This window comes from Lissotriton helveticus, chromosome 10 (assembly GCF_964261635.1).
Source record: "Lissotriton helveticus chromosome 10, aLisHel1.1, whole genome shotgun sequence".
NCBI lineage: Eukaryota > Metazoa > Chordata > Amphibia > Caudata > Salamandridae > Lissotriton > Lissotriton helveticus.
The window spans coordinates 796,675,357-796,691,350 of NC_136071.1; positions in this window are offsets into that span (position 1 = coordinate 796,675,357).

The window sequence follows — 15,994 nt, forward strand, 5'->3', positions numbered from 1 at the left end:
GCTCCAAAGAGGAGAGTGGGACATTAGCAGGTACTCCCATTAAATTACAATTTCCATCCTCACTCATGGGAATACATTGATTACAAATGTAATAACTTGTAGTAATGTGAAATCTAGCTTATATAATGCAATGGTATGTCTCCAGTTTTATTAAGCTTATTTATGTTACTCCCCCAGCCACTAATTTACCCACAGGTACATTAACAGATGGTCTCAGTGTGAAACCATCGAAGGAGGAAAGAAAAATCATATTTTTAGAAAACACAATTTTAGAAAGAAATATTTGAGATTCAATGTTCAACAATCACAAAGAATCATGACACAATATATGATTCACAATTTAATATAGTCATCTTTTGGTTCAATAATTCACAAAGCACCAATAAACCACAGTGCCCCGGAATGGGAAGGGGGTAGTGCAGGGAATTGTGTGGGTTGGGGGACGAATAGTGAAATAATACTGGTCAATAGGACCCAATTTTAAACAGAGATTCAAAAGCGTGTTGGCTCATAATTTTAGCCACACTCTGTGCATAAATGTCATACAATAATTAGTACAATAGCCTCAAAAAATAACCATTAGATCAGTGTAACAATATGGTTGGTTTGTGGGCACGGTAAAAGATCTTTTACCGTGCCCACAAACCAACCAGCTAGCTATGGAAGAGGTGGCCCTTTTCATAATGATGGGGAAAGTAATATGCGAGTTATGAAGAATATATGTGTTTCGTTGAGTGAGAGAGTTTATGGTCACCCATTTCACAAAAGACTGCGCAGTTACAGGGATTTGTAAAGAAAAAACAAAAAATAACAGCCAGCTTGCTGAGTATTTGTGTTCCCTTTGGAAAGCAAAGGTTTCTGCTTATATGGTTTCTTTGACCCCAATATCCATGCAGAAGCACTGAGTAAATCTTTGTGAAGAATGAGGATGTTTTTCCCCTCCAGACCTTGATAGAACACCAGACCCTGAATGTGGGCCGGCTGGGTAAAAGTTAGCACCAGTGAAAGATGCTCCCCAAGGGTGATTATTCTAAATATAGGGAAATCAGGGATACATTATCACATCACCACACACAGAATCACTTCTAGGGGCTTCCAGGTTGAACACAATGCCCCAAGTTTTTTTTAAACATTTTTTATAGCACTTTTATCTAATGTTCAGCCACGATGCAATAATTTGAGTACTGTTGATATACACGGCAGTTAGTGTTAGCACCAAGATCTCTCTGGTTACATTGTTTAGTAAATAGGGCATTAGCCAAGGTCAATACAAGTCTAAGCCCCCTAAACTTGGCTTTGCAGTCCTAATTAATAATTTGTATCTAAAGATGTACTTCTTAAGTATCCCTAAGTTACAAAATGTACCCCTCAAACGTATGCAAAGTGGTTTTGTCCAAACAGGTACACAAACACATCTTTGCATTACAAAACATTTGTCATCTATCGTTCTGGGAATTTAGATCACATACAGCAGTATTTCACTTTCCTTAACCAATTCATGTGGTGTCGGACCTTCTGTGCCAAGTATTGTGCTAGTTATTGTTGGACAGCTGAGCATCTCTGACCAAACATTGAAACGTTACCTCTTCATATGTGATGTAATAGAGGCAGTGCCCATCTCTGAGAGACACCAGTTAAGGAGGCTAAGTGGGCAAAAGTGCACTTTGTGTTATGGAATACTTGACACTGCTTTCTTGGATGTAGGTTCACAGACTGCCCAAGAGAACAGGCTGTACATTCCTACAGGTACACATTACCTCCATCGCTGGCCATGTACACCTGCTACTGGGCGACAGCATTCCCTCATGGGTGTTAAGAACACTATGAAAATACAAAGCACTTACCATAACGTGACGGGACGTGATGTGACATAACCATTTTGCACCCCTGTCTATCTGCAGTTCTGCCTGTGTTTTTCTTTTCTAGGATGTAAGCTGATGACGTTTTTTCCTCTACAAACTAATACATTTCATCATGGTTGCATGCCTGCATACAGGCATTTTATTCATGCATGAATACATCCATACATTTGTAAATGCATGCAGGGAAACACGCATGCATTAGTTTTCAGTTGCTGATGAGCTAAGAGAACAAAAATCACATTACTGTGTACATTGACTTGCATATTTCTGCTCGGACATTTCCTGGTGCCTGAACCACATTTGGGATGTCACACCATTTATAACAACAGATGAGTTCAAAACAGAAGAATTTTGGGGCAGATTTACAAGCCCCTTGCGCCACCGGTGCGTCACTTTTGTGTCGTACCGGGGGCGCATTTTACTGCTCCATATTTACAAGGACAGGAAAAGCCACCCTGCGTGACTTTTCCTGCCCTTGTAAATACGGCCCCTTTACAAGCAACACTTTGCGTGAAAGGGTCGTTCCAAGGGTGTTGCTGTAGGTGTTCCCACGCAACACCCATGGAACCATACACATTTCCAGATTTATGAGGAATCGTAAACCTAGAAACAGTGGCGTGGCAAGGTCAGATGGTACCCGGTGAAGAAAATATCTTGTCACCCCCCGCCCACATTGAAATTATTAAAAAAAGGTAACAAAAGATAGTTACACATATTTTTGCCATTTTGTAACCCCCTCAGTGCCATTTTGTCACCCCCCCTCAGTGATGACACCCGGGGCGGCCCGCACACACCGGACCCCACTTCCTACGCCATTTCCTGGAAATGCGTAAAAATGCTACACATAGCCGTAGCAAGGTTCAACGAGGAGAAATGTTTTCATTTCTCCTCGTTTTTTTCCTCTATCAATCCCGCTGGCCGCGCGACGCGCGACGCGAAGGGGAGCTAAGCAGGACAGCATCTTAGTCCCACATTCCGCGCGCACGCCAGCTCTGGCCCGCCCCCTTTCATACATGTCCTATGGGCGCGGGCCACCAGGTGTGAGAGGCGGCCCTTATGGGGTTTAAGTTGGGTGCGGCAGCGAGGCTCGGCCTTTCCTGCCGTCGCGTCCCGGCTGCTCTGCGCTGTTTGGAACCGTCGTCGTCGTGTGTTCTAGGTAGGTGCCACTCTCTCGCCTCCCCCCGGCCCGTCCCTGGCATGATACCGGGTTGCACAGGGCCCGGTGGCAGGATGCCACGGGGGATGGAGAGGTGGCCGCGGCAACAACCCCGGGTCACAGGCTAGATGCGCTCGGGTATTTATTGCACTGGGTCAAGCGCTCGTCAGGAGGCCCCTGTTCGCATATAGGCTATCGGCAACCTCCCTGACGTTAGGTGCGGGAGGGCGCGTCGGGCCCAGCGTAACTACAATGCCTGACCAGAGGGGCTTGCTGCCACGCAGCAGGCCAGGATTTAAATGGCCGGAGGTTTCACCTGGCCCCGTGGCACGGGTTAAAATGCCCCCCATCAGTAGAATTGCATTCAATGCAAAGTTAGCGGTCCACTCCGGGGCTTGGTACGATCGCGAGGGGGTCTCGGTCATTAAACTGGCTGTAGTATTTAACACATGAAGGGATGTTAGCAGACCGACACCGCCAGAGTATGGGGGGGGGGGGTTTAAACTTAAGTTACCCCCCGTCGCGCACCCGCTAGCCTCGCGGCACAATGAGGGACTGTGAGCGGCCCCGGGCTCCTGTGCCGATCCAAACGTGTGTCTTGCGGCGGGATACCCGGGGCCATTATGGCACCAAGTGAACAAGGAGTTTGTCTCGTCCGGGAAAGGAACGTACCACCCCAACCCCGCCGCCACCAACGGTCCGGGCAGCCGGCGACAGGGTTCGTGGTGCAGCATTGACGCTGTACATCTTGCAATTCTAGAGACAGTGTGGTGGAATGGGAACGCCGCTGACTATGACGCACAGGCTGTCGGTTCGAATACAGCCAAAGTAAATTATTCCGCAGGCCAGGAGGGCGAAGCACTTAAGCTCCGTGCCTAGAAACAGGAAGGTGGCCCCATGTGTCTTGAATGGAACAATAAAGGTGTCGTAGGAGTTTGTCGCGTCCGGGTAATTTAAACCTTCCCCCATCGGCTGATTTTGCGCGCGTATGTGGGTAACAGATGCCATCATCTCCAGGGTAGAATCCAGAAAGGATAAAAAATATTTAGTTAGGGAATCTCAGTGAGTAAATATGCTCAATGCAGAGCGTTTTAACGGTGTGGTGTAACATACATTGGCGCATGGGGACGGTCAGCTAACTAATTGTGTTTGTTTTATGAAATCGGGTCATAATTGTTGTAGAGAGAACAAACAAAAGCAAAACAAATATACAAATACATTTGCTTAAACGATGTGTTAGTGGTGCAGAGAGTAAAGGAGCCTGTGAAATAGCTTCCGCACTGGGAGACAAGGGTTCGATCCCTAGCAGGGGCAGACAAACGTATTGCCGAAAGTCACCACTGTTTATCAAAAAAGTAAAAGTGAATCGTCCCGACAAAGGCACGACAAAGAGGTGAGCGTAACAGGGATTATTCTAGAAATAACAGTAGGTGCTGAGATGGAATGCTTTTAGTTATTTTTTGGAAATGGAGGAGTTGAGCGACAGCTATAGGTCCGAAGGGGGTAAGGTTTCCGGCAATTTTACAGGCCTGAGTTGTGATGACAGGCTACCTTTCGCCCTTTAAACGGTTGACGCTAACATTTGTATCTTTTAAGGTCTATGAATTGAAAGTATCAATGAAGTTAATGGCTGCTATGCGAGCGCCACATGTAATTTAGGGCGTTCGGAAAGGTAATTCCGTTGGCACTTGAATGTATGTTAGTGTGGGTTGCTTCGGGACGGGTCGCATTTTTAGTTCAGCATTGTGGGACTCGCACTGGCCATCTTTGTGCGCGTGTGGATATGGTTTCAGACTTGTTGCCCATACGGTAGCAGGCCTCTCTGCAGACAGTGCACGTGCAACACTAATTGAAAGCGGATACCCGGGCGCATGTCACCAGTCATCTCCAGTCTCGTGTCATCTCCAGTCTCGTGTTTATCCGGTTCCAGTAGCATCTCTGGCCCACACTGATGTAACAATAGTATATCTCGGTTAGACGAATAACAATCCACGTTAGATACATTTAGAAATAAACCTGCACCACTGCTTTCCCACTAATTTGTCTCATGGTTTCCTTGGTATGTGAGTGTTATGGGGCGCAGAGTGGAGTAAGCGCTGGGAGTGTGGGCACTATGCGTGCTGCATTCTACAGCACACATTGGAAGAGGAAAATGCCTGTAGTGGTTGTTTTTGTGCAGGAAAAAGCCCCTTCCTGCACAAAAACAATCTTCCCATGACGCAGGCATCCTTGCACATGGTGCAAGGGTGCCTGCGCCAACGCATGGCAGCTGTTTGTGCGCCAGGGGAGAGCACAGGAATATGACATATTATTGTAAATATGTCTCATTCCTGTGCTTTGAAAGTGCCGCAGCGTGGCACAGCCAAAGGCCTTACTGCTGCACTTTCTTGTAAATCTGCTCTTTAGAGTTTATATTACGAAATTATGTCAGTCTGCTTGTAAGCCTTGGATTCATGTTTTTTTTTTATTGTAGTTTTATATAGCGCGAACTCGACCTGAAGGTATCTAAGCGCTTTAAATGAGCATTACAGACTGACACATTTTTTTTTTTTTTTTAGGCAGGCGGAGATTAAGTGATTTGCCCAGAATCACAGGATGATTACGCCTCCCGCCAGACTCGAACCTGTTTCCAAAGCTTTCTACAAAGGGTGCATGACAACAGCTTCTTCAAATTCAAAGTTTAATGTGCACTAATGTGATCATTTTCTCTGGTAAGTCGCTGTACAGTTTTCAATTAACAACCCCGCCGTTAGTACTGTGCACTGCCGCAGCTCACAAATGTTAGTTCTTTTGACGGCTCACCCGCAATGCGGCGTGACTATTACTCAACAAGAGCAGCTTCCGGTTATTCGCAGACTCTGAGAGGCGCAGCCACGTGAGAGCTTGTGGCAGGTAGACGTCAGAGTCCCAAGCCTTAAACGCCGCCCCAGTGCGGCCAAATAGTAAATTACGCATCAGCACCGAGAATGGAAACAGAAGGTGATTTTAGATTTAAAAAACAAGATTCGTTTTATGATGACCTTCTATGTGAAGTGGGCAGGCCGCTTTTTCACAAGAGAAATGCTGAGTGGGAAGTCCAGCCGTGAGTCATTGAAATCCCCCTTCTTGAAAGGCCGTGTAACCTTGCATTTGACACTAGGTGGGGCTGGGCTGAAAAAACAGAAAAAGTGCCTGGAGCCACAGTGGTCACGAAAGTGTCATTGTTTCGGCTTTTGCAGGATTTTGGTGCTGAGAAAGTGAGCACAGCAGGTTATAGGCCAACCCTATGCCTGAGGGGTGTCGGGGCACCAGGTGGCTTTGAAGCACATTAATGGACAAGTGTTCATGGTTCAAATTCACATAACAAGCATTCTTACTAATAGAATAAGCCGTTTGAAACGTTGCGCTACAGAAATGTTTGAGTCAGAATATTGACATTGTGAAAGTAAGTCTAGATAGGTAAGTATGGGTTTACTGTACTTAGCTCCACAATATGTCCCTTGAATATATCTAAATTTTCTAAATACGTTGATGTGGAGTCCTGGATAGACGGTGTGTGATTGGCATATTATTTATTATGAGATGCCAGATATATATTTTTAACCCACATCACAACATTTGACTGGTTTCATTACATTATGACTAACATGTTTGTGCTATATGCAACATAGGTACTTAAGAGAACGTCAAAATGAGGGAGGTGTACTGTCCAGCTAGACTCCAAATTCATCCTTCTGGATGATTGTTTTAAATAAAGTCCTTGACATGTTTGTAAGTTGTGAGGAGACTGCCTAATGGATGTCCCCAGAATACACATGTGGAGTCCTCATACCAGGGTTCCTTTGCATTCATCATGTCTAAGACATCTTGCGATGTGTGTGTGGTGGTTAATTAACAGGTAGGCCAGTGAAAAGTGGGGTGCATTCAGACCCTGATCGTCTTCTTTACAAAATGGTGGACTCCTTTGTGTCAAACTTGTGATTTGCATCTCCAGCATCTCAGCTTCTACATACACATTTGTATCTCCTTCTTCAAAGCGCGGGACCCTGGTGGGTGAAGCCCGTGTCATATCAGTTCCTTTGCTCATTGTAATTGGTTCCTCTGCCAGTTCAAAACTCACCCTACCCCACATTTCCTGTGCTATGCTTATCGCCCTTGGTAAGAGGTGCAGATGCAGGCCTCAGTCTGAGGCCAAAACAGATTGAACCTGGGCCTATCTGAACTAGCCTGACTGGGGACTGTGAGGTCAGAAGTGCGCAAAATCTGAACTTCAACATTAACACGTTGAACCTCAAGAATTGAAGAAGTCTGCAAATCTTTGAATAAAGCAGACCCTGACCTCCTGTCTTCAACTTCAAAGGTCTATTAGTACAACCACGTTCTGTGCAGGTAAGTGTGGTGGGGCGGGGCGGGGCGCGAGGTGGGGGTGAGTCAACAGACAGTGGAATAGGGAAAATTAAATTAATAAATACATCCTATTATGTCTATCAACTCCCCCCTCCGGTCCCACCATGCTTATCTGCACCGGCCGCGGCTGTCTTTGTATGGGGCCCCTTGACCAATACTTGGCCCATTCTTCATCATCTGGACACAGAGAAGTCCTGCTCCCAATTCTTGTTACATTAGTTGGATTTATAGAGTGATCAACATGCATACTTTTCACTAAAACTAAGAAACTGCTACCTTATACCATAGATAGGGATTATACTGCCAACTGCCAACATCTTCCTGAAATTCTGGAGATTATTGACTCATTTTAGAGAGAGAGATTTGTTACTTCAGTTTTTAGCTAAAATGGTGGTAATGCCCTATTACCAAATGTTTGTGTCCTGGTCTTTCTAGAATGAAAGAGATAGTAAACACCTTATGTAAAGGGCCTTGTCAATTAAAATCAAGGTAGTCTTTCAGAAATGTTGCTCCAACCACATGTAGAAGGTATGTTGAGCTATAGTAAGAATTTTAAACTGAATTCGCCCCTCAATAGGAAGCCAGTGAAAGTGTCAAACAAGCTGTATTGCATGTGCTCTGATTATGGGATCAGTGGCATAATGAGATGCCATATTTTGGAGGCATTGTCATTTTGGAACTTCAAATTTCCTAAAACTGGTGTAAGCTCTTTTAGGATGTTCACACCTGGATTTAATCATGGCTCCAGGTAATCATCCTCTGTCTGTAATGTTCTCATAATAATGGCATCACTGTGGTAAATCTTTAGATCCACCTAACACGACTGCATAACTACATTGATTGGGGGTGACAAGGAGGTTCCTCATCAATGATGACACCCACATCCTTAATTGTAGAGCCTGAAGAATTGATAAGGCTAAGCTAACCTGGCCTAAGGTCTTCTGATCACAGGTTTGTCACTTTAAAAGTCAATAAAACCTTCTGTTTTGCCCCATTTTATTTACTTTGTCTGAATCCAAGAGTGATTGGCTCGCATACCACGTTTTAGATTATTTCGGTATCAACTAGTTGGAAAAAAATCTGAGTGTGATCAGCATAACTGAACAACTACAGGTTTGTAAGTTCATCAAAATGTGTTAAGGGCTGAAGGTTTACGTTGAGCAGTTTTGATGTGATGGAAAAGCCCTGACGGATGCCACAAGGAAGAGGTAATGCCTCTGATGAGAATGAAGAACTGGACAGGTCAAAGTTTAGGCCGACCGTAATGGAGCTCAGACTGGATACAAGACCCACTCGGGCCCCAGTGAACAAATTACCTTTCCTGGTCACAACAGCGAGATTCTTTGTGAAATGTGTCAATGTTGATCCCGCTGGTTGAGGATGCGTCAATTCTTCTCCACATAACCAGGTCGATGCACCACATCAGACATGAGATGCGTTGATGTCTGTGTTGCAAATATTTGGGTCCACTTTCAGTGACCCAGACACAGAAGCAGGGGTAGAGACTTTGATATCCCTGAGTCTCAAGCAGCTGGAGGCAAGCCAGCAAGCCCATGGAGCACACTTGGAAAAAGGGAGAGTTCGGCTTTCCGTCATCAGAGTCAGAGAGCAGCAGGTAGCAGGGCAACACGTGAGAAACACAGGAGAAAAGCAGGCCTTCCAAGTCTGCAGTCCAGAAATGAGTCCTCCAAGTAGCACAGCAGTCCTTCTGGCAAAGTGCAGTTGAAGGTCCAGAAGTGTCTGAATTTAGGGGGTCAGAGACCCGATTCCTATGTCCAAATGTGCCCTTGAAGCGCACTTCAATTCAGGCCTTTGAAGTGCACAGATCCCCCTTTCTTACCAGCCCTAACTCCATACCAGCCCTTTGTGTGCCTCGTCAGGGGAAGTAAGCATTATATAAATGCAATTACAATACAATACCTTAAGGGTGACCTTTGTGGAACAAAATGTGAGTTTAAGGCTTGGCAAGTAGTTTTAAATGCTGAGTTGAAGTGACAGTAAACTGCACACACAGGTACTGCAATGGCAGGCCTGAGACAGGCTGAATGGCTGCTGGTGTGGGAGGCACAATCAGTGCTGCAGGCCCACTAGTACCATTTAATTCACAGGCTCTGGGTATATAGTATACCACTGTACAAGAGATTAAAAATAAACTAAAGATGCCAATCACCTATACACCAATGTTACCATGTTTAAGGGAAAAGCACATGCACTTTAGCACTGTCCAGCAGTGGTAAAGAGTGCAGAGCCCTAAGGCCAACATAAAGAATAAACACATTGACAGCTGTAATTTGCTGCAAAGATAATTGTCAGTGGGTGTGTCCCCATGCATTAGTGCTGGAGCAGATGGCACTAGATCAAGCGGGAAATCTCTGCATAGTTTATTTTCTTCCCCTTGACTGTTAATAAGTCTTGAGAGCCTGCAAATTCACCTTACTGCTGTAACCTGTCTTGAGACAGGGAACCTATCTGTCTGCCATGGCCTTGCAGTATGCCTATACAGGAGCCAACCTGGTCCATGGGGGTCCTGCTTCGGGAATACTTATTCTCAACAGAATGAGCCTGCTCAATAACCAACAAATTGCCACAGGACTACTGCCCCGGAGGCAACAAAGCAGAAAGAAAGAAAGAAGTGCATCATCTAGGTCGTGAATCTGCTTCATATCCAAACCCCAACACTACAAGTAACAAGAGGCAGCATGCCCTGACATTGCTTTGTAGGTCCAGGTCCAATGGCTAAGATGAGTTACCTTTATACTGGAACTGATGGATGATCTTCCTGGATTATCTTCCACAGAAATTGTTTTTTTCTAGTTATGGGCAAGACCACACTCTAACGAAACAGGTAATGGTTGATCCTGATTAGACCAGCTGTTCCCATGGGTGCCTCACCACTGAAAACATGACTGTATCAGGTAGTTTCTATTATTAAAGGTTGCTAAAAGTAAAAAGTGCCCATGGGTATGGGTATTGGCTCATTAAACATCTGGCCCTAGCATAACTTGATTCGCCAGTTGGTTAGGCTTGAGAGTTTGGTCTGTGCCCCTTAAAGGAGACTAGTAAGTAAGTAAGTAAGTAAGTAAGTAAACTTTATTGTACAGTTAATTAAAACCATTACAAACAATTTCCATTTTTACGCAGTTTCAAGCTAAAAAAGAGAGGACAACAAATTACAATAATAGTTCAACACTAAAAAGGCTTTTTTGTTCAGAATACAAGATAAAAACTATAAAACACGTGGTTAATAATTTCTGAGCCTCAGATAAACATAAAGGCTAGCCCAGAAATTCCCTTGTCAGAACCCTTTCTACTACAGGGGATGCTGGGAAGGGAATAGAGTACCATTCGTACGGATTATTAAAAGCCTTAATAAGGCGACCAGGGGGCCTATGGAACGATTTTGTTGCTCAGTGCACATATGATTCAGAAAAGGGGGTGGTGATGAACAGAGTGTCTGAATTAAGCAGACCACTCTTACCCAGTCCAAAGATCAGGGCTTGATCCATCACCGTTATTTATCTCACTGCCCCATCCCAGCTCAGAACCTGGCTATATGCAAATTAGTCTGTCCCTGGCCCAGTGCATCATGGGAACAGGGCAGACCAAACTACCAAGCCAATTCTTCACCAGAAAGGAGACAAGCTACCGGGGACCGGTTTCTGGCATTTCAGCCTCTTCGGCGCGGCTTGCTTGAATCCTGATGGAGCAGTGAGAAAGGGACTCATGTCTGAGTATACCCTGCCACACCTATAGTGGCCAAAATCGATTCAGAAAAGGGGGTGGTGATGAACAGAGTGTCTGAATTAAGCAGACCACTCTTACCCAGTCCAAAGATCAGGGCTTGATCCATCACCGTTATTTATCTCACTGCCCCATCCCAGCTCAGAACCTGGCTATATGCAAATTAGTCTGTCCCTGGCCCAGTGCATCATGGGAACAGGGCAGACCAAACTACCAAGCCAATTCTTCACCAGAAAGGAGACAAGCTACCGGGGACCGGTTTCTGGCATTTCAGCCTCTTCGGCCCGGCTTGCTTGAATCCTGATGGAGCAGTGAGAAAGGGACTCATGTCTGAGTATACCCTGCCACACCTATAGTGGCCAAAATCGATTCAGAAAAGGGGGTGGTGACTGGGTGAGAGTACTCTGCTTAATTCAGAGACTCTGTCCATCACCACCCCTTGTTGTAAATAATTTTGTCCACCCCAAGCGTGGAAGGGTATACTCAGATGTGAGTCCCTTGCTCATTGCACCATCAGGATTCAAGCAAGCCGGGCCGAAGACGCCTGAAATGGCAGAAACCGGTCCCCGGAAGCTTGTTTCCTTCCCAGTGTAAGAATTGGCTTTTGTAGTCTGGTCTGCCCTGTTCCCATGATGCACTGGGCCAGGGACAGACTAATTTGCATACAGCCAGGTTCTGAAACTGGGATGGTGCAATGAGCTAAAAAACGGTGTTGGATCTAGCCCTGATCTCTTGACTGGGTGAGAGTACTCTGCTTAATTCAGAGACTCTGTCCATCACCACCCCATGTTGTAAATAATTTTGTCCACCCTAAGCGTGGAAGGGTATACTCAGATGTGAGTCCCTTGCTCATTGCACCATCAGGATTCAAGCAAGCCGGGCCGAAGACGCCTGAAATGGCAGAAACCGGTCCCCGGAAGCTTGTTTCCTTCCCAGTGTAAGAATTGGCTTTTGTAGTCTGGTCTGCCCTGTTCCCATGATGCACTGGGCCAGGGACAGACTAATTTGCATACAGCCAGGTTCTGAAACTGGGATGGTGCAATGAGCTAAAAAACGGTGTTGGATCTAGCCCTGATCTCTTGACTGGGTGAGAGTACTCTGCTTAATTCAGAGACTCTGTCCATCACCACCCCTTGTTGTAAATAATTTTGTCCACCCTAAGCGTAGAAGGGTATACTCAGATGTGAGTCCCTTGCTCATTGCACCATCAGGATTCAAGCAAGCCGGGCCGAAGACGCCTGAAATGGCAGAAACCGGTCCCCGGAAGCTTGTTTCCTTCCCAGTGTAAGAATTGGCTTTTGTAGTCTGGTCTGCCCTAGTCCCATGATGCACTGGGCCAGGGACAGACTAATTTGCATACAGCCAGGTTCTGAAACTGGGATGGTGCAATGAGCTAAAAAACGGTGTTGGATCTAGCCCTGATCTCTTGACTGGGTGAGAGTACTCTGCTTAATTCAGAGACTCTGTCCATCACCACCCCTTGTTGTAAATAATTTTGTCCACCCCAAGCGTGGAAGGGTATACTCAGATGTGAGTCCCTTGCTCATTGCACCATCAGGATCCAAGCAAGCCGGGCCGAAGACGCCTGAAATGGCAGAAACCGGTCCCCGGAAGCTTGTTTCCTTCCCAGTGTAAGAATTGGCTTTTGTAGTCTGGTCTGCCCTGTTCCCATGATGCACTGGGCCAGGGACAGACTAATTTGCATACAGCTAGGTTCTGAAACTGGGATGGTGCAATGAGCTAAAAAACGGTGTTGGATCTAGCCCTGATCTCTTGACTGGGTGAGAGTACTCTGCTTAATTCAGAGACTCTGTCCATCACCACCCCTTGTTGTAAATAATTTTGTCCACCCTAAGCGTGGAAGGGTATACTCAGATGTGAGTCCCTTGCTCATTGCACCATCAGGATTCAAGCAAGCCGGGCCGAAGACGCCTGAAATGGCAGAAACCGGTCCCCGGAAGCTTGTTTCCTTCCCAGTGTAAGAATTGGCTTTTGTAGTCTGGTCTGCCCTGTTCCCATGATGCACTGGGCCAGGGACAGACTAATTTGCATACAGCCAGGTTCTGAAACTGGGATGGTGCAATGAGCTAAAAAACGGTGTTGGATCTAGCCCTGATCTCTTGACTGGGTGAGAGTACTCTGCTTAATTCAGAGACTCTGTCCATCACCACCCCTTGTTGTAAATAATTTTGTCCACCCTAAGCGTGGAAGGGTATACTCAGATGTGAGTCCCTTGCTCATTGCACCATCAGGATTCAAGCAAGCAGGGCCGAAGACGCCTGAAATGGCAGAAACCGGTCCCCGGAAGCTTGTTTCCTTCCCAGTGTAAGAATTGGCTTTTGTAGTCTGGTCTGCCCTGTTCCCATGATGCACTGGGCCAGGGACAGACTAATTTGCATACAGCCAGGTTCTGAAACTGGGATGGTGCAATGAGCTAAAAAACGGTGTTGGATCTAGCCCTGATCTCTTGACTGGGTGAGAGTACTCTGCTTAATTCAGAGACTCTGTCCATCACCACCCCTTGTTGTAAATAATTTTGTCCACCCTAAGCGTGGAAGGGTATACTCAGATGTGAGTCCCTTGCTCATTGCACCATCAGGATTCAAGCAAGCAGGGCCGAAGACGCCTGAAATGGCAGAAACCGGTCCCCGGAAGCTTGTTTCCTTCCCAGTGTAAGAATTGGCTTTTGTAGTCTGGTCTGCCCTGTTCCCATGATGCACTGGGCCAGGGACAGACTAATTTGCATACAGCCAGGTTCTGAAACTGGGATGGTGCAATGAGCTAAAAAACGGTGTTGGATCTAGCCCTGATCTCTTGACTGGGTGAGAGTACTCTGCTTAATTCAGAGACTCTGTCCATCACCACCCCTTGTTGTAAATAACAGTGCACATATGAGGCTGTTCTGGTCTTGAGAGCAATTAGCCAGATCTATAAATGCGAGGTTACCAGGGCATGATTTGAATTTGTGCTAAAAAAAAAAAAGAAAAGAAAAATGAGGGGGACTTATTACAAGCAAGAGCAATGACAGTTGTTGCAGAGTAGCTAGGGTTTGCCGCCCCCGGGGTAAAATAATTTCGCTCGATCTCCCTTTCTGCCCGACTAGATATTGGAACCTTTGGTGCAGGGAGGCGACATGAGATAACCCACTGCATGATCTTAAGCTATCATAGTTTCGAACCATCAAAAGTTTAAAACATGTGATACCAAAAAGTATTCATTAACAAAGTGATTTTAAAATCGCGATCGTCGCCCCTTCAGATGTAGTGTCTTGGATCAAAAAAGTCCAAATGCCAATGCTGTTCTTCCTTTTTCTTCGCTGGGATATTCAGGAGGTTTTCTTTAAATAAGTCACGAGAGTGTGTTCTCCTCTGCATCCGTACTCCTGTCTGCGTGAGGCTCTATTTGTTTTTGAGTCGAGCTTCGGTCGCTGTTAAGAATTTTACCATCCGGCAGCTCAATTAGATATCATCGCCACTAAAGCATGCCAGCACCGCTTGCCTGCAAGTCCGAATCCTTTTTCTCTATAAGAGCAGTCTCAGCAGGACCCGTTGATCTTGTAATAGTTCCCTGCATATGGTTATCAGATGCACTATGTTTTCTTCACCTCCGTCTTAAAGACAACACTTTACTGGTGTCTGGGCCCGTAACCAAGGGGGTAGATGATTTGCAGAGGGTAGCAGCCCTAGACACAGCTACAACAATTTCTCTTTTGTTTGTTTTGAGAAGCCAGTCTGGAGGTATCCTTGAGGCAAGGGTTTAGTGTAGGATTGTATTGTAAGCCAGCCCTGTGCACGTTCTACTAGGGACGCTTAAGGAGACTAGTCTTCCAGAACAAGGTCACCAAAACATCACCACCAGGCATACCAGGAGCACCAAGGATTTTGCTTGGTGTGTTCCTAGTCCTTTGGGTGGTGAGTTTCAGGGATACATCTAATTATGGGTGTGGATGTTTTTTCAGACAGATCTTTTTTTGCGAGCGGTGGGCAAGTCAATGAAAGCTCAAGCCAGGCTAGTCTGAAGATTGGCAGAGCTCGAGGTCCTTTTGGAACCTCAAGCCCATAACGAGCCAAGCTTTCATGGGACTTCTGCCTGACATACTGCCTCTACCCAGGATGTAGCGTTGTGGCCAGACTGCCATCTTTGGAACTGGGTAACCAGATTCGAGTCTTGGTGTCGGCTCATCATCCTGTGATTATGGGCACATCATTCAATCTGCCCTTTCCTATAAACAATGAATTTGACCTTGTGTAATGAAACTTGTGCTCTTGTAAAGCGCTCCAATACCTTCAGGGCAAGTTTGTGCCATATGGAAACTGCACGAAGAGTTAAAAGCAAACATCTACCAATTTACTGGCTGATTTGTACAACGTGTAACCAGAAAGCCTGGATAAATTGTGGCTACCATACCTACATTCTGTGATCTTAGGCAAATATTTTCTTTGACCAAAACTTCTTTTTGTTCATTATCACATATGAAAGCAATTTCAAATATGTGAGTTCAGATTGCTATTCGTACAAAAACCAATTTGTTTGAGTTAATAGATAATAACTTTGCTCTATAATAATCTGGGTCATGCACCGAGTTTACATAACAGCGGTTCAGCCACTTAGATCACTGATAGTTCATGTCTAAGAACTTTCCCTTGTAATAGGCATTTCTCAGTGCAGTGCTATAGTGTGAAACATTAATGTCAAAGTTTCTACATGTTAAAGAAATACACTTTTTTTAAATTTTCAGAGACTTTATCATATTTTATATGTTGTATGATTTACATAGCAAAAGTTTTCAGGGCTCGGCTCGTTATTGGGCTCTTAGAGCCAAGCCAGATTCTTGACTCTGCTCTCCCTG